At 30.8% G+C, this 24,678-nt stretch overlaps 1 protein-coding gene across 5 annotated transcripts in view; it reads left to right on the top strand.

The window, feature by feature from the left end:
• The window catches only part of LOC114326792 (protein phosphatase 1 regulatory subunit 3B), a 355,647-nt gene that overhangs the window by 152,525 nt on the left and 178,444 nt on the right, over positions 1-24,678 (top strand). For 3 of the 5 annotated variants that reach the window (XM_050648671.1, XM_028275230.2, XM_028275231.2), the window contains exon 2: positions 3,408-3,437. The gene's annotated coding sequence lies outside the window, so the exon portion shown is untranslated. Of the gene's footprint in view, positions 1-3,407; positions 3,438-17,434; positions 18,347-24,678 lie in introns of all 5 variants that reach the window. The other 2 variants (XM_050648670.1, XM_050648669.1) reach the window with 1 other exon arrangement.

The following is a 24,678-nucleotide window of genomic DNA, read 5'->3' as shown; positions in this document are numbered from 1 at the left end:
TATTTGAGTATTTTTGGTGTAAAGTTAAAATCTTCGGAGTTATAGAGCAATAATTGAAAAAATAGGATTTGTCGGCGCCATTTTGTTTATTAAAAAAGTAGCACACTATCTGTGGACTTTGCATACCTATATTAATAATATATAAGATCTTATAGTTCGATTAAAGCAATAAAATTGCTGGTAAATAACCGTTCTTTGTACTTTACTAATTAGACTACGTATTATAACTATTTCTTTTTTCAAAATTTAAAGATTATGCAAAAAAAAGAAAAATTTATATTTTGTCGATAAAATATTAAACAAGCATCTCATCTTTATAATCTTTATAAGTTTGATCAATGTATCATGATTATTTTGGTTATTATTGCGATCGTAAATTGTTAATTAACAATTGAATTGTTGTTAAAATATTCGTTTAATTTTCACCGGCTTCTAGAATTACAATCTATACCAAGAAATCGTTGATGTCACTAAGTTATTTAATTATTGATTAATAATTACTTACCTAAAACTTTATTTGAAAATTATAGTTTTTGTTAGGAAAACCCGCATTTTCCGAGGAAAATTTTCGTCGGAGCAAATTGTGAAAAACATATCTCTATGCAGAATTTAATTGGGTGAATTTTTATTTGGGTGTTTTTGTTGTAAAGTTAAAATCTTCGGAGTTATAGAACAATAATTGAAAAAAATACGATTTGTCGGCGCCATTTTGTTTATAAAAAAAGTAGCACACTATCTGCGGACTTTGCACACCTATATTATTAATATATAGGATCTTATAATTCGATTCCAGCAATAAAATTGCTGGTAAATAACTTTTCCATGAATTTTGCTAATTAGCCCAGAGTATTCCGATGGATTGGCACTAAAGCTAGAGCCCTGGCTATTTAGTTTGTCTAAGACAAATTTCAGGGTTGTGTCGGCCATTATCAAAGTGGACTCTCTTCTGCAAAGAGCATCTACAGCCAGATTCACCAGTTAGAGAGTGGCGATCAACTCATTTATTGACCACTCGCCAGCAGAGAATATTATCGCAGAATCAATGTCTATCAACGCTTTATCGATGCAAACTTTTAGGCTGTAGAAACTTTCCAGCATACTGAGCTACTTCTAGCGCGATAGAATGGCAAGTTGCCGACTTACGGCTTTGAATAAAGAGGCTAATGAAGACATTAAGTAACCTATTTCGAATTTGACACGTTTGCGGATCCGCGCTGCTGGATCCAGCATGGTTTACTGGATCGAGCTGAATTGCTGGATACTGGATCCAGCAATTGCAATCTCTAAGCACAATATCATCTGCAAACCTCAGGTGGCTAAGCTTTTCTCCGTTTATGTTTATGCCCTTGTCAGTCAGTTTTGCCCTTTTACATATATTCCAAAATGTAGTAAACACTTTCGGTGACGTGGTGTCCCCCTGAAGTACTCTGCGTACTCCACGTACGTCAGGGGGAAACGGAAATACAATGACTGCACTATAATATTCTACGTATCTTATAAATTGTGCTATAAATATTTATTGTGCAAATTTAGAGAATAAACTTTGTTATCTAAAAGTAAAGCTATCATTAACAGGCAAAAACAAATTTGATCATTTCAAAAATAGTTCAACGATCTTTAAACTCTCCTAAATATATCACAACTTGCAAAATGTAAAAACTTCAATACCTAAAAATGTTTTCTGGTTTAGTCGCCTTATCTGTTTCTTCTTTTATTCTTTTATCGAGTTCAACCTTTGGCATACGTCTGGTTTAACATCTTAATTGACTAATAAATGAGTTAATTAATTTGATTAAGTTCTTTGTAAGATGAATGGTTTTCATGGATAGGGATACGACAAATAAAAATTGAATCTATAAGTTTGTTTCGGCCTATCAGTTTTGAGATTTATAACCTGCTTCCAGATTTGATGTGGTGCTTTAAAAATAGAAGTCTAGAAAATCCCTTTTAGCCCAGTAAATAGACCGTTTTGCAGTGTAATTTTCAGGGTCAACTCCGAATTGCATCAAAATTTGGATTTCGGCTCTACTTACCCTCCACTTCAAAGTTGAACTTCTGCCGTTGGTTGCTTTTACTTGGGGGATGAAAAAACGCTCGTTTAAAATAAGTACGGAAATGGATAATAAACTGACTAATTCTAATCAACTTTCGTTCTCTAGAGTTTTTTATGTACCTACCAAAAGTTAATATTCTTCGAGGTATTTGCGATTGAGAATGTTTATTTTTCGACAAGAAAACCACGTTTTCATGCGGTCTTTCGCAAATAACTCAAAAAGTAAAAAATATTCTATCGAAAAAAATATTCTTAGCAAAAAATCTGGCTTATAAAAAAACTAAAAAAAAAATGGTTTATTAATGAAGTCTATAAATCCAGAAAAGCCAAAGGTGCAGCTCATGAAAAATACGTTCATTCATCAAATTCCAAATCCAATAATGCAACGTGAAAATCTCCCCCATTTAGCACCCTAAATAAAATTAATCGTTACCGCTTTACCATTTACTTTATATATATATGTATGTGTATTATTGATACGATAATATGTAAGTTTGACCGGTTCAAAGTGCTTATTTTTGAAAAAAGTTAGTTTTATATTAAAAAAAAATTCTAAAAATTTTGGCAAAATGCTCTTTTTTTCCAAATAACAAAAAGTCTTAGTGATACGAAAAATCTCAATCAGTAAAAAATGTAGGTTTTGCTTTCATAAATATGCTAGTTTTATTTTGTTTTTCTGTAAGACATTGTTAAAATATGGCTGTTCAAAGTACCCTTTCAAAAATAAGCACTTTAAACCGATGAAACTTACAGATCATATAAAAAATACATAAGTAAAGTAAATTGTTTATAACGCGGTAACAATTCATTTTATTTGGGGTGCTGAACAGGGGAAGATATTCATGATTTTCTTTTTTCAAAAAAGGGGGCCATCTTTATTTTGAGCTTAACTCGCTTATTTTTAATGCTAGAAACTTTTGTAAAATAAAAAATAAAGCTTTTTTAAACACTTAAAAAGTTTTAATGGGTTTTTCTTGAAAAGTGCTTTATTTTTTGGTTATTTTACGTTGAAATATTCCGAAATATTCTGAAATTGTAATCCGTTTGGATAATTTCAATTTTTTTATAAAAATAATTTTTAACTATTCTATTTTACAATATAAAATAGTACAAAGTAAAATACAAAAATATTACAAAATACTCAATAGTACAAAATAAAATAATCTATTTTACAATAGATTTTCACTGCTTCACCAAGTTTTTTTAAACTATGTTATACAGTTCTGATTTTTTCCTGTATTAGTTGCGTATTTTTAAATTTTTTCCTATTTACTTTTATTCCATACTTTAATTTTAAAAGCCTAAAAAATTTAATGCAAATGATTCAATAATAATATATTTCTTTATTTTTCAGATTATTCTAGGTTACTGGTTAAGAATATACGTAAGTATTTAAGTTAATACATTTTTATATAAAAAGATAGTCATTAATATAAAAAACCCTCCTGGCCAGTAAAAGTTCAACTAACAAAGAAATCTCCACATAAATATGACATAAGATAATTGCATTATTTTACCTTACAAATGGACCAAATTTTCTGTAATACTTATATTACAAATTAAATATTACCGAGAAACATTCTTAATTAATTATAAGCTATTTATTGCTGCCAAGGAATAATAAAAACAAGGATGAGATTTAGTACCGTTCGTTTTTTAACAAACAATAGGCTTTACTTTTATTTTAAAAACTGTCCCCTCGTTAGACAAAGACTCTAATTTTTGTTTGTGTTCGATAAGTTTTTAAACACCTAACAGTATATAGTCATAATATCAACATATTAATTTTGTGTAATAAAAATAATAAAATAATTAAAAATATAACATTGACAATAATTATCAATTGATATCAATAACACCAAGCTGCTATTATTATTTTTATGTGTTTGACTATTTTTGTTGATACCTTGTCAGATATGTGACAGAGCAGAAGGTATTTTTCTGTGGTGGTGGAAGACTAATTTCAGGTCTTTCTTATCCACTTTTTGGTTTAAAATTTTGTTAATTGTTTGTCCGTTGTACAAAAAAAAAAACGTTCGTTATACAGTCATACAACAAAATTTGAAACCAAAAACTGCATACAAAAGGCCTGAAATTAGTCTTCACACCACAACAGGAAAAACCCAGTACGTTCTGCTCTATGACATATATAGGCAAGATGTCAATAAAAATAGCCAAACACATAAAAAAGAAAGGAATAATACCAGCTTTCAGAACAAATAACAACTTAAGGAAAATACATTAAGAGCAATAAGGGACGACTACGAACTCCCCCACGCTACCTAGATTTTAATGGGTTCAGTTTTACAGTAGGATTAAAAAAGCGACTACGAACTACGAACGAGCGAAAATTTTCAATGATTAAATAATGAAACTATAACAATATAATCGAATAAAGTTTATTTACAAATCTACATTAACTTATATACAATAACAAAAACTACAGTTAAACAATAACAATGCTTAATTCTAATGTCTGATTAGTGATTAAAATAAGTAAGAGTGAACACTGTATTTTAGATTTTAAAAGTTAGCTGCATAATATTTGCAAACTGACTTAATGAAGTCTAATTTAGTAATGTTTTGATTAACGCAATATTCATTTATAGGGGAGTGCATATAGATTTTCACTTCGGAAAAAATCAAACAAGATAGAACTTTTTGTAATTTCATTAAGAAGTGTTTAATAAACAACATATCAAAAAGTTCTACTCGAGAAGTGGGTGCTTCATTTTTTATTAAACAAATGAACTACGAAATTATTTGTTGTTTTAAATAACTCCAAAAATATAAATTTTAGAAAAAACTGACCTGAACCATTGAAAAATTACGAAAATTTAACCTTATATAAAGATTTTTTTAAAATTAAATCTGTATCTTCTATAATTTTTTAATTGTAACACTAAAGTCACCCTTCTCACAAACATTGGCGCACTGTAAACTAACGTACGGCAAAGAGCATGGTTGAGTTATTTTAATGTAAGTCTTTAACTAATAGATCAAATGAAATTTTACAAATTGAACATGAAAGAAGAATAATTATGCGATTTTATGGTTATAATAGAAAGAAATAAAATGTATGGGCATAACTACGATGTGGGCGGAAAGTGAGGCTTACATGAATTTTGTTTAAAAATGATTTAAAAATGTGTAACTAATACAGTTTTTCTTATAAGACTCTCAGTTTTGCACAACTTACCTTCCAAGCATCTTGATAAATGATGTTTCATTAAAAAAATCTCAAAAATTTAATTTCAATTATATGACGTCTCAAACAATGTAATTTTTGAAATCTTCGTAGTTTTATAGAATTACCACCACTTTAAGGCGGTATTATTCAAGTTTGAACAGATCTATGACCGTTTTATAAGTGCTTTTTTAAAGCTTAGGACGTAGTCTCTAAAATGTACTAAATTATTTTACTTTAGAAATGAAATAAACTATTTCTTTTTAAGAAAATTAAGAAAGATAACAAAAATGTAATTCAAAAACCGAAAATTACCAGCTAAAAAAATGTTTGTACAAAGTGATCAAAACTTTTTTCTGTAAAACTTACCTAAAATACATTTAATAATAAGCTTCAACAATAATAAATGTTCAGCAAAAAAAAATTTTTTAGCTCTATACAGTATGTCTGCGTAACTTGGAACCTACTGATAACTTTTTTATTATCAGTTTTACGAAAAAGAGTTATTCTTTATAAAATACTCTGCATCGTATATAATCTAAGATTCAATCATCAAATATCAAATTTAAATAATGTTATACGAGCTATGTCAAAAAATATGAATTTCACTCAGGAGTAAAATACCATTACATTTCACAATATCGAAAATTGTTATTAAGAAAAGTTGTTTGGAATTAACAAATTTGTTTTAGTGTTCAATTACATCCTTCTAATTAAAATATTGTGAATAATAAAGGCACTAAACTCTTAAGAGGAAACAGTAGCGATCAACAGGTAGCAAAAACGCGTTCCAAGATTGCGGCTGTAATTTTGAATATTTTTTCGAGATATTTGGCATACGTATTCGTAATATAATGTAATTTGAAATTTGTCCAATTTGAAAAATATATTAATATGTGGAAATTACTCTGTAATTAAATACAATATTAAAAAACGTGCCTGTACCGCCATTAAAAAGAACAAAAAAATACACTTTCTTATCCGATGCCTAGATTTTGTGTCATTTTGGAACTACTAAATTTTTTTATTTCATTAGTAGTTCCAAAATGACACAAAATCTAGGCATCGGATAAAAAGGTTTATTTGAAAAAAGTGTATTTTTTTGTTCTGCTTAATGGCGGTACAGACTCGTTTTTTTTTAATATTGTATTTAATTACAGAGTAACTTCCACATATTAATATATTTTTCAAATTGGGCTCTGTACCGCCATTTTTTATTATATTATGAATGCGTGTGCCAAATATCTCGAAAAAATATTCAAAATTACAGCCGCAATCTTGTAACGCGTTTTCGCTACCTGTTGATCGCTACTTACTGTTTCCTCTTAAGAAAAATTCATATTTTTTACATACCTCGTATAAAATTAAAAGTGTGATGTCTGACGGTTGTATCTTAGATTTTAGACCAGGGAGAGCATTTTATGAAAAATAACTTTTTTCGTAAAAGTGATAATAAAATAATTATCATAATTGCAATAAAATCATGATAAGTATCCGTAATTTGAGAAAAAATTAAAAAATTTTTTTCGATTAGAATGATGTAATTGTATACTTAGACATAGTTTCTAATTTCAAACAACTTTTCATAATAGCATTTTTTGATATGCTGGAATATAAAGGTACTTTACTCTTTAACGAAATTCATATTTTTGACATAACTCGTATAAAATTGATAAAATTTGATATCTGATGGTTGAGTTTTAGATTTTTGACTATTCAGAGTATTTCATTAAGAATAACTTTTTTTCGTAAAATTGATAATAAAAAAGTTTTCCATGTGGTTCCTAGCAACGCAGACTCACTGTATAAGAGCTTCTGTATAAGAATTTTCAAATTGCAATGCCATATACCGATTCAGCATAATCAAAAACAAAATAGAAACATATCTGATCTAAGTAAAATGATGAATTTAACGATATTTTTAAAATTATTTATACAAAACACCCGTGTTGAGCTGCCCCCCCCCCCACTTGCAAAAATCAAAAAACAAATAGCCCTGATTTATGAGCTATTTATGAGCTCTCATATTCCGCAATCTGTTCTTTTATTGATTTGTGCAGTTATTTTTAATAAAATAATTTTCACCCCCGAGAAGGGGCGGTATCCACCCTCAGGGTAAAGGCGCAAGGTGGTACCATGTCACCTTTGTTTCTTGACGTATCCTCTAACCACTGGCCAATTTTCGTGAAAATCGATGAAGGTTCACCGAAATTGAAGGTAATCGTTGATTTTTACCTTCAGTGACTGCACTATACAAAATAATTTGCAATTTACTGATCTAAATGCGCGTAATTTGGAAGCTTATAAATTATTCAATGATATGTAGTCGCCAAATAATTAGTTTAATGCATTTTAAGTACAACTTTCTCTTAAGCCGGGAAGATAGGGTGGTTTTCTTGCAAAGGGGTTGTAGCTCAATAATCGAAATGCACGTGATTTAATAGTTTATTCTTAGAGTATATAGGCTATAGGAATTATATCCGAAATACGATATATTTTAAGTTTTCTCAGCATTTTTCTCTTAAGTTAAATCAATTAAAGGGTTGTTTGGGGTGAAGGGGATGAGCTCAAAAATCGAACCTATATAATTTCAAGAGCTCATAAATAGCTCGTAATTATGCCGCAAAAACAGATTCAATATTCCTATTTTTAAGTAGTGGGGGGGGGGGCTGACTCAGCCCCCCCCCCACTAAAGTATCAAATTCCTGCTCAGTGGAACGAGCTCAAAATTTTTAGTTTGCGGAATATGAGAGCTCATAAATAGCTCATAAATCAGGGCTATTTGTTTTTTGATTTTTGCAAGTGGGGGGGGGGCAGCTCAACACGGGTATACAAAACAATTACTGTTATTGTTTAAACAATTAATAAACAATTAGCGGCCAAATCTGCGAGTAGAACTTTTTACTTTAACATGTATATAAACTAACAAAAAAAGTTTTAGAAAAATATAAGCTTGTTTGAATTTTTCCAAAACAATGCATGTTTTCGTTCTAATTGCACTCCCCTATTAGCCTATTTTCAATAAAATCAACTTTTCTTTTTGCTGTTTTATCAAGTTTTTTTCGAATCTATGTGCAGTTCTAATTTTCACATATACTTCTGCTTGAAAATTTAACAAAATGTCTGTAAATTTAAATATGTCAGGATGTGATTTATAAAAACATTCGTTAACTTTCGAGTGAAATGATTCACATGCGTTTGTAGTAAATATAAGAGATGATGAATTTGAATCCCACATGTAAGGTGGAAATGTTCAAACTTCCGTTAAATAATTATCAACTAGGTAATCACAAAATTGCAAAACTCTATCATCTTCTTTCATAATATTAAAAAGTTCATCAGAAAAAAGTCACCAACATCATTTGGATCTAAAGAAGGAATGCCGAAAAACCATTTTAAATATTTTCCAATAACAATTTGATTTTTATATTCCGAGGACAAACCTAAATTTTGAATTTTTTCGGTACCAATTTTGTGTTAAATGAAATTTGCAACAAAAAATAATAATGTCGGGCCGCACTAGCTTGGCTGCATTTTGAATTGCTATTTCAAAATCAGAAATTATTCGCTTCGGATTGAAATTTAAATTCAAATGTTTGTACTGTACATATTGTTATTAATGTATCAAAAGTACTTTTGTACCATTGCTGTGATTTATTTGGTAACAAACAAAATATTAGAGGAACATAAAAACTACTTTTCTAGCCATGTATAGTAAACATCTGACAAAAATATTTAGAACAGTATTGAAAAGTTCCATCTACATACAAAGAATCTACATTACACAAAAAGTAAAGATTTGTGAAACAACTAAAAATTGCGGAATTATTTTTCGTAGATAATAAAAAATTTTCACCTGTATTTGTTTTTAAATTTAAGTTCACTAACACTTGTATAACTTCTTCCTGTGACTTGGGCAATGATGGTGTGGATTTTCGTCTTGCAGCATAGATATTTCTTCGAACGCAAGAAATGTCTTTCGTCGTCAGCGGTAAATTGCTGAAATTTTCCTTCCTCAATTCTTTGTGGACAATCTTTAAAGGTCTTTCACATATATCTTCTACAACTTTCCTCTTTGTAGACTTACTAAAAATTTGCCGGTCAACGTGGATATCTGGAGCATGATTATGCTCCACCGATGCTTTTTCAAGAATAACGTAATTTTCATCACCTTCCTTTGTGTACACTTTTTGTTGACACCCTTTTTTGATGCATCGCCATCTAACTTTTCCATCTTTGGAGACATGGGCCTTTGAACATTTATATTCATTAATTTATTAATAAAAGTTCTCCCCTTTGACTAAACATAGTCGTTGTATTCGCCATTTAAAAGTTAAACACTAACGGACAAAACCGGACGACACTATACCGTAATACTTGCAACTGAAGTGAATAACTGAAAATATTTATATTCTTACTTTCAACTATAACCAAGTTTGGAATTTTCGGTCATTAAGATTTAATCCCCAACTTTCTGGGCGATGGGGCAGAAGGTACTTGAGATTAATGGACCCAGGTAGTTCGTGGGGCAGTTAGATAACGCCGACAATAAGAGCCAAAAGAAAAAGCAATTTCAGAGTGTGTGTACAAACTGACATGCAGTGACTGTCCGAAAACTTACGTCGGTCACACTGACAGAACCTTTGACAAACGGATAGCAGAACATAAAAGCGCTTTCAATAATAGAAAAACAGATTCTATGTTCGCACTTGACTTTCTAGATCATAATAATTATCCTTTTATTGAACAGTATTAAATTCTTGATATTCAAAATACAGTATCTGTGAAAATTAATACAACTTGAGACAAACAGCTCCGCCCATTCCTCAACCTATTCAGTTACATACTTAAAGTGCAGACACATGGTAAAATAAATCACTTGAGAAAGGCACTCTGCCGAAACCGCTGTAGTGACAATAAGTTATAATAAATTGTGTGGAAGTTTTGAAAACAAAAGTGTTCAGTGTTTTATTGTTACATAGATGAAATAAATTCCCTTGAAGTAACGGTCAAATCCATCAATATTATTTTTTTAGAAGTGTATTTATGAATGCATGTATGATTTCCTATGCAATATTATTATACAATCATTCAACAAGTTATAAACCATTTAAGTAGCTACTTTACACTTCATAGTGATAATGTAACAACAAAGAGGCCCCTTCCATGGACACTTATTCAAGTATTTAAAGCTATTACGTTTTTATGAGATTAACTGATTTTTATTAGTCAATTTATTTTTTATTAAGAGGATTGACCATTCGGATACTGAATAAGGCAATGAGAATTTTTTTCTTCCATTTCGCATGATATTATTACTAAATTTATTATGATAAACCAAATGAAGGGTCAGAGGGAAAACGTTGAATGTCAATTTTTGGTTCGATTTTTGTGCAATCTGTGAGCTTAGAAAGGGCGCAATGAAATTGGTCCGGCTTGCAATGAAATTCGTCCGACTGAGTTAAACCTTCTGATCAGGTAAATAATTCTTCATTTTATGACCATGGATCTCAGAGTTTTTTATAATTTTTGAAGTTATACTTCTTTAGGCGCGATTGAGAGTAAAATTTCATAATACTACGCGCATGCGCACACAGACAGTATGGCGTTTAGTTGCTGAATCTTTCAAGTTATGTACAGTCCGTCTAATTTACTTACCGTTGCACGTTATTATCTACGCCAGTGATCTAAGTTGACATAGTTGCCAAATTATAAAAAAATCGTGAATCCATTTTAAATCAAATAGATCACATAATTATTGTAAACGTGGATTATACAACAAAACAAATTAATATTCAATGTAAATAAATAAAAACTTAAGAAATAGAGAACAATAATTAAGTTATAATTATTTAAGATTTGCAGTGCAAGCGTTTTTGCACTGCATTGTTTAATTATTAAAAAACGGCTCCGAACTCTTGGGAGAAGCCGATAGGTTTCTTTGTATATGTCTACAATAACAACTAAAAAAGTTGTCAAATACCTCGATTATTTCAAGTCGTGATAAAATTAGGTGAGATTTATATTTTTATAGTAGAGGATCTTTTTATAGTATAGTAAATAATAAAAACAGTAAATATAACAGAACAGATACAGTAAAGAATATAAACAAATATGAAGTGTCATCACCGTAACTGTCAAATAAATGTTACCAATTTATTCTAAAATGTCACCTTCGTTCGATTACATTTACAGTGTGTTCCGAACAAATGTGCTTCATAAAAACGCTTTATAATCCATTTATACAAATTAAATGAAACATATTATTGTGTATTTCTTTAGGTTAACATTAATAGAAATCTTCAAATATTATTTGTACGCGTATATAATAAAATATGTCTAGTGGCTGTAATTCCAGTGTACTCGGCAAAATGATTCTAAAAAAGAACACACCTACCGCCAAATATTTCGTGTTGGTATCATGCGACGTCACAGGCTATGACGCGGATGACGTGCAACGGTTGGTAAATTAGACGAAGTATATAAATATATCAGTGCAAGAAAAGGCGTGAAAAGAATATATTAGTGTTTTTAGTAAAGATATTTATTATAATTTTTGTATCTTTGGATTTGTCTTCCTCAGGAGTAAGATGAGTATTGTTAAAACATTTTATTGTATACTTATTATACTTCACCTTGTCTGTTTGTTACCCTGAATTTTCATTAAGTACGTCCGAACCGATACAGACACAGTCCTCGTAGCGTATTTGGTATAGCATTCGGCCAGAGATCGAGAGGTCTTGAGTTCAAATCCGGAGCAATCCTATACTTTTTTTTTTTATTTTTTTGAAAGCGGTAAGCACAAAATTAGTTTGGTGTTTAAAAAAAAATTAAAACAAACTGTTTAAAGTATATTTATTTTTATTAAGATATCATATTATAATAGAAGTATAACTTCTTACGTGCGTACAAAGTACACACAATTTTTTTTTTTAAATGAGAACATATTTAATTTTATTTCATAAGTGGTATCCACTCCGTATATTATACACCACTAGTTGTTATTCCATCATAGATATTTTCCGCAATTATTTCTGGCATTTTAAGAACCAGTCTTTTTGAATGTTCTATGCTTCTTTACTATATTTTGTTTTTTTACATCGTACTTAACACCTAACACAAGTGACTGCCTTGTTAGTATCAAATTATGAAAGTACCTATTTAAATTAAAATACGAAAATATATTTATAATTTACCGAACTGTCTATTAAATTGGATGGCATTTCATTAATTAGTATAATTTAACATGGTTTTCTTATATAAATTTGTTTATTGGGTGGAATGTAGAAATCATTTGTCAAAAAACAGATACCTACAAGCAAGCATACTTTCGAATTAAATTATTATATTCACGATAGCTATTAACTGTCTTTACACCTTAAGGTCAATCATCTGCTAAACGTACCTCATTTTGTGCATTTCTGCTCACCTACTAGCCTGATCAAAGAAAATAAATAATCGAAATGTAATTTCTTACGGGTTGGAACAAATTTTATGTTAAATCAAAGTTTAGGTGAAAACAAAAGATATTTTCAAGAATAGTTATTTATGTATCAAGGGCATTATATAGATGTTTATACCCTAAGGATTAGGGATATGGACTACACCATAGTCCAACTAGTTGGCTTTTACGTGAACACAGAGAATTCAACTCAACAACCCACGTGTTTCTTGGAAGGTCATATAATGCCTTAGGGTAGATACTTAGTAATTTCATCCATCGTCAGGATTTAGCACTTAATATTTTAATGTAACCCATGTATTTTTGGTGGCTTAGCATGTAGAGCTAGCAAAGAACACTGGTGATACTTGCTTCAGAGCGAAAACGTTTTGTATTGTATTTGTAGCCTTTTTTTGGGGTTTTTAAAATAAATATACCTTTTACGCAGAAGATTTTTCTTTAATTTTTGAAATTAAGTATTTCATAAACTATTAAATATTTTTCAACCAGCTTTTTCACTTTATACTGGTAATACAGCGCAAATTTTTCTGCAAAATATAATATTTTATAGAGCTTATTTATAATGCAAATAATATTTTTCTGTAAAATTGTTTTTCAAGCGTTATTTATAATTATTTAAATAAATTAAGGATCAAATTTAATTTAGTAAGTCTTAAATGAAAGCCTTTCCCTTTTGCAAAAAAATCATAAAAACCTTCATAAAAACATGAATTACCGCAGTAGTTAATAAAAAAATATGAAAAAAATATTTTTAAGAAACGCTTTTCTTTAGTTACGAGTAACTAAAATTAAACATATTATAAAAAACCAACTAAAAAGCAAAAAATAAAAAAAAATTAAAAAAATCATAACACATACGTCAAAGAAAAGCGTGGCGCGTCTTCATCAAATAAACGGTTTTCGCACCACGCCTTTCTTTAACGAATGTGTTACATTTTTTCAATTTTTTTATTTTTTTGCTTTTTAGTTGATTTTTTTATAATATGTTTAATTTTAGTCACTCGTAACTAAAGAAAAGCGAAAATATATCGTCATGTTTATTAAAATATGTATAAAACATATGATGTAAAAACATGAAAAGTAGTCGGAATCGGCAAAAAATTTGAAACTTTATTGTTTATTTATGAAGCATAACGTAAACAATTAACGTAAAAAGTGAAATTATGTATAGTTCATATCATTAGCTACAATCCGTAAAAGTTTCAAGTTTCTACATTGTAAAAAACAAGAGAATTTATGCATTTTCCATTAAAATCGTTTTTTTTTATTTAAACAATTAATCAACAGAAAAAAAAATATTGACAATTCGTGTATTGTTCCCGCGAATGCATATGTCTGCAAATTTTCATTCATTTGCATTGAAGAAAAGTCAGTCAAATTAACGTTTAAAGTCTAAAGATTTGATGCAAACTATTGAAGTAAAGAAAAGCGTTTAAAAAAGCACATTGTGTGCAAGAATAATCTAATTTTCATTGTTTAAACAATGATCCCCTTATATAAATCATAATACTTTTTAAAAATATCTTTCGTTTTCACCTAAACTTAAACTTTGTTTTATTTTCTTCTATTTTCAGACTATTTCATGATAGCTATTAAGGCCGTAGGTACAAAATTTCGGTTCCAAAGCTTTTTAAATGCATTCATTTTTTTCGAATCCTGAGAAAACTAATAAATATTTTTGAAAAATTTAAACACAGAATAAAAGATTACATTATTACCGAGGCCCGAAAGTTTCTTAGAATAAACAAAAAGTTTCTTTTGAATGAGATATAGTCCTGTCGCCAGGGGGGGTACAACGGCCTTCTTAATTCAGATGGACTTACCCAAGTTTTTTTTATGTATTTTGGCCCGTAGAACACGAATTATTTGGGTAACAGTTGATCCGGATGTCGATAAGATTGTTATAAACAAAGAACTTGAGGAATTACATAACAGCGATTTCTCGCAAAACAAAACATTTTTTTGTATTTTTTGGGTCATTCTAACCAAAAAATGTTCCGACAAGTTTTTTCGTAGGATGCATAGTTTTCGAGATAAACGCGGTTGAACTTTCAAAAAATCAAAAAATTGCAATTTTTGAACCCGAATAACCTTTGAATAAAAAATAAAATAGCAATTCTGCTTACCGCCTTTAAAAGTTTGAGTCAAATTATATCTGTTTTGAATATTTGCATTGCTAAAAATTTATTTTTTGATTGTTAAAAAAAGCTATAAACACATAGTGTTTCCTGTGCTTAATACATGCGTTTTAATGAATGCTCCGTAGAAATAGCCCCGCTTGCACTTTTACCTTCTCTACCTACTCGTTCGATTTTAAATGAGAAATCATTGAAAACATCAATCAAGCACTAGGTGTTTATAGCTTTGTTGGACAATAAAATAATAATTTTTTAGCAATACAAATAATTAAAACCCGTATAATTTGACTTGAACTTTCAAATGCGGTAAGCAGAATTGCTATTTTATTTTTTAATCAAAAGTTATTCGGGTTCAAAAATTGCAATTTTTCGATTATTTGAAAGTTCAACCGCGTTTATCTCGAAAACTATGCATCCTACGAAAAAATTTGTAGGAACATTTTTTGGTTAGAATGGCCCAAAAAATACAAAAAAATGTTTTGTTTTGCGAGAAATAGCTGTTATGTGATTCCTCAACTTCTTGGTTTATAACAATCTTATCGACATCCGGATCAACTGTTACCCAAAAAATTCGTGTTCTACAGGTCAAAATATATAAAAAAAACTTGGGTAAGTCCATCTGAATACAGGAGGCCGTTGTACCCCCCCTGGCGACAGGACTAATATTTAAAATTAAAAATCATACTAAATTTTCTTTTTTTTTTTCGCCCCTGTAACTTATTAAAATAAACATTATAGAAGTTTTGAGGGACTCTCGACCCTCGGTAATAACGTAATCTTTCATTCTGCGTTTAAATTTTTCAAAAATACTTATTAGTTTTCTCAGGATTCGAAAAAATGAATGCACTTAAAAAGCATTGGAGCCGACATTTTGCGCCTACCCCCTTAACGGTCTTTACACCTTAAGGTCATTCATTTCCTATTTGTGCCAGTGGCGGATCTACGGGATGGATAGGGGAAATTGCCCCCTAAGAAGGTCCAAAATTCATGAAACTTACACCATAGACAAACAAAAATTCAACCCAATACACCCGCTAATTAGGAAAATTAACGGAATTTAATGCATTCAAGTTATTGTTAGAACAAGTGATGGAGTTTAAATACCTAGGCATCACACTATCTAGCTACGGAAGGCTCGAAACAAAAGTGGAAGATCAAGTGAATAGAGCAAACAGAGCCGCAGGTTGCCTGAATGACACAATATGGAGAAATAAAAATATCGGAAAAGAAATGAAAGTCAGAATTTACAAAACAGTTATCAGACCAATAATGACATATGCGGCAGAAACACGACCCGACACAGAGAGGACAAAAAGATTGCTCGAAACAGCGGAGATGAAAACCCTTCGAAAAATCTATGGCAAGACTCTATGGGACAGAGCTAGAAGTACAGATATACAACGGAGATGCAAGGTGTATAACATTAATAACTGGGTAAGAAACAGCGGCGGCCGGCCAGGTGAAGTAGGTGAAGGTGATCTTCACCAAAAAATATAATCAAATTGAGATAAAAAAAAATAAAAAAATATAAGTAGCATTATTATATCTAAATACTGAAATTAATTATAAACCTATTTTTTTAATTAATCCAAAAATTAAAAAAGAATTTTAATATGTAATCCAAAAATTAAAACTGTAGGTCCTTGACGGTCAGATACTGACCTGTGTCATTTGACTTCTATGACTCGAGCAGAGTTAGATGAAGACGTAGATGAAATTTCGGCTCTCGGCTGCACAAGCGTCAACGGTTGTCATGGCAACGTGACGTCATCATATCGGCACTGGTAGTACCCAAATTAGCAAGTGCAGATGAATTTAAAAATAAGTCCGCCGTATTCACCTAGTAAAATTTTAAGACCGTAGACGGAAGATGGAAGACCGCAAATCAGTTCAGCTGGCTAAAGGCTTTTTATGAGATTTAAATGATTCTGAGTTTACATTTTTAGCAGTTTTTATCGACATGTTTCATATTATAACAGATATTTTATATGACGTTCTTAAAAAAAAACGTCCCTAGATATTCATTTTTGTTTAAACTAGATAAAAAAGACTTGTCAATTAATACGTGATAAAAGAAGTGAATAATTTTTTAATTCTGTTTTTGACAAAGCAAGCACAATGACCATTATTAATACTTTGAAAAGACCTATAGGTGTGATGATGGTATGAGCACGAATGCAAATTCTACCCAATTTTTTTATTTAATATATATATATATTTTAATGGAAATGGATTACATTTTCAGGATTGTGATGAATTAAAATTCTTTGTGAATTGTGATTGTGATGAATAAGCTTAGCAGATACAACAAAGTTTGGGTCATACAGTTTGATCATTCCTTCCGACGCTTTTCAAAATTTATTTTGAGTTTTTGGCAAATATTTACTAAAACTCAAAGACTTAAAAGAGAGCTCTGTTTCATCCTCGTCTCTAATATAAGTGCCATAAAAAAGTTTTCAAGTTGTTAGGGCCCTAAACTCTAAACATTTTTTAAAGAATTTTTAATGAGATTTGGGCGCGTCATAGGTATAAGTACCTATACCGAAATTTCTTTTGGGTCCGGCAGACTTTTCTCATCTTCACCACTTTTTTAGGCCACGAGCCGCCGCTGGTAAGAAACAGAAGAATAGAACGGAATGACCGCAGAAGCCGAATGACAACAAATATAGTAGTCAGGACAGCGAGAGACGGTTCCCCAATAGGAAGACGATCAGTGGGAAGACCACGAAAACGATGGAACGACAACTTACTAGAGGCACATTGAAAAAACAGAGAGTCATATCTATACAAAAAGAAGAAGAAGAAGAAGTTAATATTTGTGTTTTTATGTAGTTTGGGCTTATGTTTTTTATGTCTTTTGGTTGGTGTTTCATTGGTCCCCCCGTCAAGGCAAATCCCCCCAGGCAAGTTTCCCCCAGGCACATTTCTAGTTCCGCCACTGTTTTTTGCACTTCTGCTCACCTACGGTGAATTTCATTTCCTGTGTCGGTTTTTTATTTAATCTAGTAAGATAATAGTGTCAACAGACGAACTCTTAACAAGCTATCATGTACTGATTATAAGTTATCAAGATATCGCAGACAGGATCCCACTTTATGTGCCGATCACCTTCCAACTGATCTCATTTGATATTCGCAGCCGTGCGTTCAAAGTACTGTATTTATTTTTTAAACTGGATTTATCGGCATTGGAAATCAATCCGAGTATTTTTAAATGATTTGAGGTGAAAGTTCATTGTTATCAGCCACTTAGTTGTTTGTTTTCTGCAAATAATTTTGTATTTCAACACGCTTTGATTTTTACTTATCACTTATTTGGTGTCTGGTGTTGCGAATTTGTAGATATTTATAGATTTTTACTGTTTTGGATCATTTTGTGGGTAGTTCGAAACAAAAATAGACTCGTAGATTGATGATAAACAAGTAGTTAGTTTCTGTTTAATTTAGTGAATTTAGTTAATTTAAGTTACGTTCAAATGTTCAAAAACACACCATATAAGGAAAGAGGTAAATATTTGTAGTTAATATTTTCATTTGTAACAGAAAAAAATCATCAATTTTCTTTCATTTTGTTATGTTTTCAATCATCATGTAACGAGGTCGTTGCGTTGTTGTTGCTCCAGGTAGCTATCAGTCGAAGAAAAAGAGTTCGCTTTTTAAAACATTTTTATTCGGAATCCAAATAAACAGAAGATACGATAATTAGCCTTAATTACTCATTAAGTTCGTTAATAAAATATATTTATAATCTCTACGCATCGAGCTCACTGTTCGGGCCGATGTGACGATATTTTTGTACATGAATGAATGATTTTGACGATCGCGCGAAATAGGAATTGCTTTTACTAATACGACATGAATGTATAAGGAAAGGGGAGAAAGGAGATCCCGCTCACCTCGGCGGATGGAAAAGACATATAAAGGATATACGATCACCGCTTATATAAGGATAGGTAAAAGGATAGGTAAGAAGAAAACTGTCGGATTCGCTCAGCTCGCCAAAACGACAGCGGAAAATAATCGGGAAATACTACCTACATAAACTCACCTCTTGTACCTCGCTGCTGTCTATTATTCTTCGATCAACGCTCCAAGAATAATAATAATCAACTAGGCTTTTCGATCCGATTTTTATATAGTTCGAAACAGTACAAAAACGTGTTTTACTTAATTCATTGGCGTACTCTAGACGATAAAATTACATTATCGTCACAATCTGATATACAAATTATTAATTAACTTACAGTGAACAGCACTGCAAAAAAACATTGAGTATTTTCAACAAACATCTTTTATGCAATAAAATGCAAAAACAGGTCCATGTTTTTATCTTATTCTGAAATACCATACCTACCTCCCCTCCACTGCATAACCATCACCAATACAATTAAAATTTGAAAAATACTAAGTGTGATACGTGGTTGAAAACATAATTTTATATTATACATGACTGTTAGTTACGTAACTTTTTAATTTGGTGTAACCAGGATGATCCTAAGGGGGGGGGTTACGTCTACTTGAAGGTCTCTGGGTGGTATGGAATAATAATGGTGTTAAGCGTATATAGCTCAAAGTACGTCCAAAAGGGGAGGTTATAACCCCCAAAATCACCCCCTGGTTACGCCTATGGCCCTGTGGCGGGAAAAAACTGTTACTTGTTATGGTACTTCAGTTGACAGCTAATCTCAATGGTTTCTTCTTCATCTTAAAGTACCATCTCCTTATTGGAGGTTGGCTTCTACAATTCAAACTCTTGTCTGTCTTCAGCTGTTTTTATTAGCTATTCAAAGTTTAGCCCTGTCCATTGTCGGATATTTCTTAGCATCGATAGTCTTTTCCTTCTTAGTCCCATCTGTCCCTCGATCTTTCCTTTCACTATTATTTGAGCATATTGGTACTTATTATTTCTCAGCATGTGGTCTAGGTATGATGTTTTTCTAACTTGAACTGAGTTCTGGTTCTTTGCCTATTCTATGCAGCACTTCTTCGTTTGAGGTATGCGATGGCCATGGAATTTTGAGGATTCTCCAGTAGATCCGCGATTTAAAGGCCTCCAGTTTATTGATGGTAAGGGTCCACGTTTCAACTACATACATAGAGAAGAGACGACCAGACGTAGCATTTTGATAAACGTAGTCGAATTTCGAGCTTTATTCGAGAATCACCTAAGTATCAGTCTTTTGATTTTTTCGAAAGATTTTCTGGCCTGTTCTATTCTCAATCTTATGATCGTATTTCTAGATTAGAGTTTAGGCTGGTATCGATCCAACACAATAGATATTTAAATCTATTGTCCTGTTCTAAGATGTGACTCTTTATTGCGAAAAGTTGAGATACATTCTGGTTTTTTGGATTGACATAAAAACGGTTTAATGTAGGCCAATGTAGAGGAGAGCGGGTACAATTGTAACGCGGTACAAATGTAACAATGTTTATAATGAACATCATGTTTCTGATCGACTAGAGCTGGCAACACTGCATGTGAGAAAATGTTTAGTGATGGAATGTTGGCCGTAGTTTGGCGATCTTAAGCGATGGAGTTACGTTGTTAGATGAAAATATTGGTTTTTGCGCCTCTGGAGTAAAATTAACTAAATTTTGTATTTTATGGATAATCGCTCTAGCTTTAGAGTTATTTTTTAGAATGGTGGCATAACAATTGACACATATTGTACATTTATTAATATACTTACTAAATTGAGATTAGATTTCGTAATGTGTTAGTAAATTCTGACAAACCACTTGCATGTCGTTGTGGTACAATTGTAACACTAGCAACGGGTATATTTGTAACGTGTAACATTGGTTGTTAAGTTAAAATGATGCATTTTTTCTAGTTACCTAATCAATAAAACTTACAAAATAAAATTGGAAATTGAAGTTAAATGTTCAACCTATATTCCCCAATTTTAATATTTCACTTATATTGAACCCATTTTTAAATAAAAAATTACAAGTAAAAAATGTTACAATTGTACCCGACCTCCACAGTTTACAGCAAAAATTGACAAAATATGGTCTACGAATACAAAAATTGAAAAACATTCCATCTCTCTGTTTTCTGTTTTTTTCCATAAATAGTCATATATGAGATTTTTCAAATGAACTATTATAATTTGGAATACAGAACAGTTTTTGGTCTCTCGCCAAAATAAATATTTACCTACGTAAACGAACAGTAACTTAAGTCCTGACTCACCATAGTAACGGTTGGAGAGGAGCGGGAGTATCTGATGCAATGTGAACAGACGTTGGATTACACATGGTAGTGTTTTTGAATTGATAATATTTTGGAGAGGAGCGGGAGGATCTGACGTAATGTGAACAGACGTTGGATTACACATGGTACTGTTTTTGAATTGATAATATTAAATCGTAAAAAAGAAGAAGATTTACTCACACTTGGTTTTATTGAAACTAAGACGATCTGTTTCGCGCTCTAAAAATTCAGCTTTTATCAGATCCACAGTAACAAGTTACTTAACCACTAAAAAATGGAGAAAGAAAGCTACAATTATTGTTATACTTGTTAAAGTATATCATCAATTGCTCGACACCCTTTTTTAGGTTTTGGCCTGTTCCAGAATTTTTCTCCATTCTGATCTGTTTTGTGCTTGTTTTCTTTAATTTCTTATTTTTAAGGTTGTTATATAATTTTCTATTATTTGTTCTATATATCTCAGCTTTGGTCTGTCTCTGGTTATTTTTCCTACTGGTTCTTGTTTACTTATTTTGTTTGTTATTTCTACTTCTTCCATTCTTTCCACTTGTCCCGTCCACCGCAGTCCTATTTTAATGAATGTTAATATATCCGGATTCTGGTAGATTTTGTTGTTTGCTTTCTGCAAATATGTTTGTTCACTTCCTTGGTAAAACTTTCTTGTCTCTGCTGGCTTAGTTCTTGTGAAGTTCTTTGTCGATATTTTCTCCCTTCTCTCTTCGGTGAATTTATTCTGTTTTCTCTTTCTGTTATAATCTGACATTCTAAGTCAAATTAGTCACTTGTTCTTGTTCTTCTTGGTTTAGCTTCCATGCCTAGTACTTCTTCAACTGCTCTTTTTATGATGTTTCTGCGTTAAAAGAATTATAAGAATATTATAAGAATTGAATTAATGACTTAAAAAGTTAGAGACAAAATATCCATAATTAACTTCATAAACACAGAAAGATCAAAATTTGAATATCAGTCAGAGTATAAAACATCACCTTTCGAAATTTCACTCAGAATATGGCTGTTTGCCTAAAAGATCGAGGCCAAGTAAGTGCAGTCAAATTGGTTTACAGGTTGAATCTAATATGTTCTTAATTTATAAATTCTTTTGAAAAGGTTTTCCGAATTTGAAGTCGAAACTCCAAACAAATGTAAAATAATGTAATTCGTATTTCAATAAATTGTGGTTTAATCCCATATACAGTCCGTCTAATTTACTTACCGTTGCACGTCATTATTTACGTTAGAGATCTAAGTTGACATTGTTGCCCAATTACAAAAAATTCTTGAATTCATTTTAAATCAAATACATCACACAATTTTTGCGGAAGTGGATTATACAGCAAAACAAATTAATATTCAATGTAAATAAATAAAAACTTTAGAAATAGAAAACAAGAATTACACTAGGTTCGCTTTCAAGATGCAGTAGAAATAAACACACCAAGACACGTTAAATGCCACTAGGAGCACAACCGAATCATAATTTACAATGTTTATACATTGTAGATCCCAAATCACGATTTCCAAAGTTTATACATTGTAAATTATGATTCGGAAGTGCTCCTAGTAGCATTTAACGTGTCTTGGTTTGTTTATTTCTACTGCATCTTGAAAGCGAACCTAGTGTAAGTTATAATCTTACGTTAAACTACATAATAAAAACAATAAATATAATGAAACAAATACTTATAGCAAAGAATATAAACAAATATGAAGTGTCATCACCACAACTGTCAAATAAATGTTACCAATTTATGCCAAAATATCACCTTCGTTCGATTATAGTTACAGTGTATTCCGAACAAATGTGCTTCATAAAAACGCTTTATAATCCATTTATACAAATTAAATGCAACATATTATTGTGTATTTCTTTAAGTTAACATTAATAGAAATCTTTAAATATTATTTCTATGCTTATATAATAAAATATGCCTAGAGGCTGTAACGCCAGTGTACTAGGCAAAGTGATTCTAAAAAGAACACACCCACCGCCTAAATATTTCGTGTTGGTATCATGTGACGTCTCGGGCTATGACGCGGATGACGTGCAACGGTAAGTAAATTAATTGGAGTATATACAATAATATTTAACCATTTTTAGTATTCGAAAGATCCTTCTTTGGGAAGCTTAATTACAATTTTTAATCACTTCGATTTTTCACTTCTGCACTTATCTTCCATTTTTATTTTACATAGTGCTGCCGCATATGTGGTTATCGGGAATTATTTCAGAAGTCCCAATTTAGGGCAGTCCCTGCCATCTACGATGGCAGAATAGTGTTTGATTTTTTAAATAAAATGTAATATACCTGGCACTTTTAAAGTTTATTTTGAATTTGGAGTTTTTGATTAAACATTATAATAGTTATTTTTATGGTATAAGTGTTAAAAGTACAATTTTAGGCACGCATGTGAAGGTTTGCAGAATGAGCGAAGCGAATTCTGCAATTCACATGAGTGCCTTAAAAATGTACTTTTAACACGTATATCATACAATATTTTTTCTACAAACTTGTTAAAAATGCAATAATACAGTTTAAATTAAATTTAAATTGTACTATTAATATTATTGTTAATAAATCAAATATAAATATTTTGACGTTTGCTTTCAAAATTTGACATTTCACTTTTAACTGCAGTGCCTTAAAAATTTTAAAGCACCCGGTGCTTTAAAGTGACATTTTTAAGGCTCCTATGGAGTGCTAAAAATTGGATTTTTAACACGTTTGTAGAAAAATATTAGTATATTATTCAACGGGCATGTAATGATGGCTATTACTCATGATGATGAAGTTTCATCATTCGTAATTCATCAGAGTGAGTAATAACCATTACATGCATGTAGAATACTATACTTTTTCTACGACCTTTTTTATTTTAATTAGTAAAACAACATAATTATCAACTACTCGAGATTAAAATTATAATTTACAAAAATAAATTTTGTTTACCAATAGTACACGGCTGAATAACTGGTTGCTTACTATTAAGTAGCAATTCTCTCTTAATTATATATTGTTAAAGACACAACAAGAGATAGTAAATTCAAATTATTTTCATTTCCGAAAAATCATAATTATTTTGTACCTACTGTCATTGAAATAAATAGGAAATGGCTATTACCGGTGCGCGGATGTATTTTTAAAAAGTTATAAAGCACATTTTTATTTAACTATACAGGGTGAGGCAGATAACTGGCCTATTAGAAATATCTCGAGAACTAAAGACAACAGAATCATGAAAATTGGAATAAAGGGGTTTTGAAGGATGATCTATTAAATGAAATTATTTTCATCTCTTTGCAACTTCCGGTTATACCGGAAGTTGCTTATAACTTCGTTTTTTTAAATGGGACACCCTGTATATTTTTTCATTTTTGGATTCTCTTCGATGTCTTCTTTCTTAAAATATGAGGATTTGTTATGTTGTACAGGGTATTTTAAAAGATAATTAAGTTTTTTTATTAATTTCGTAGCAATATTCACAACCTGTAGAATTGTAGTAGTTTGACAACTAAAACTCTACTTACGTTCAAATGATTTTTAATATAATCTACTATTGTTAAGAGTCATTAGTATAGCTAAATTTTTAATTTTAGTATACAGGGTTGGTCGAAACTCGG

The sequence above is a fragment of the Diabrotica virgifera genome, chromosome 4 (assembly GCF_917563875.1).
Source record: "Diabrotica virgifera virgifera chromosome 4, PGI_DIABVI_V3a".
NCBI lineage: Eukaryota > Metazoa > Arthropoda > Insecta > Coleoptera > Chrysomelidae > Diabrotica > Diabrotica virgifera.
This window is presented reverse-complemented; position numbering and strand designations above follow the sequence as displayed.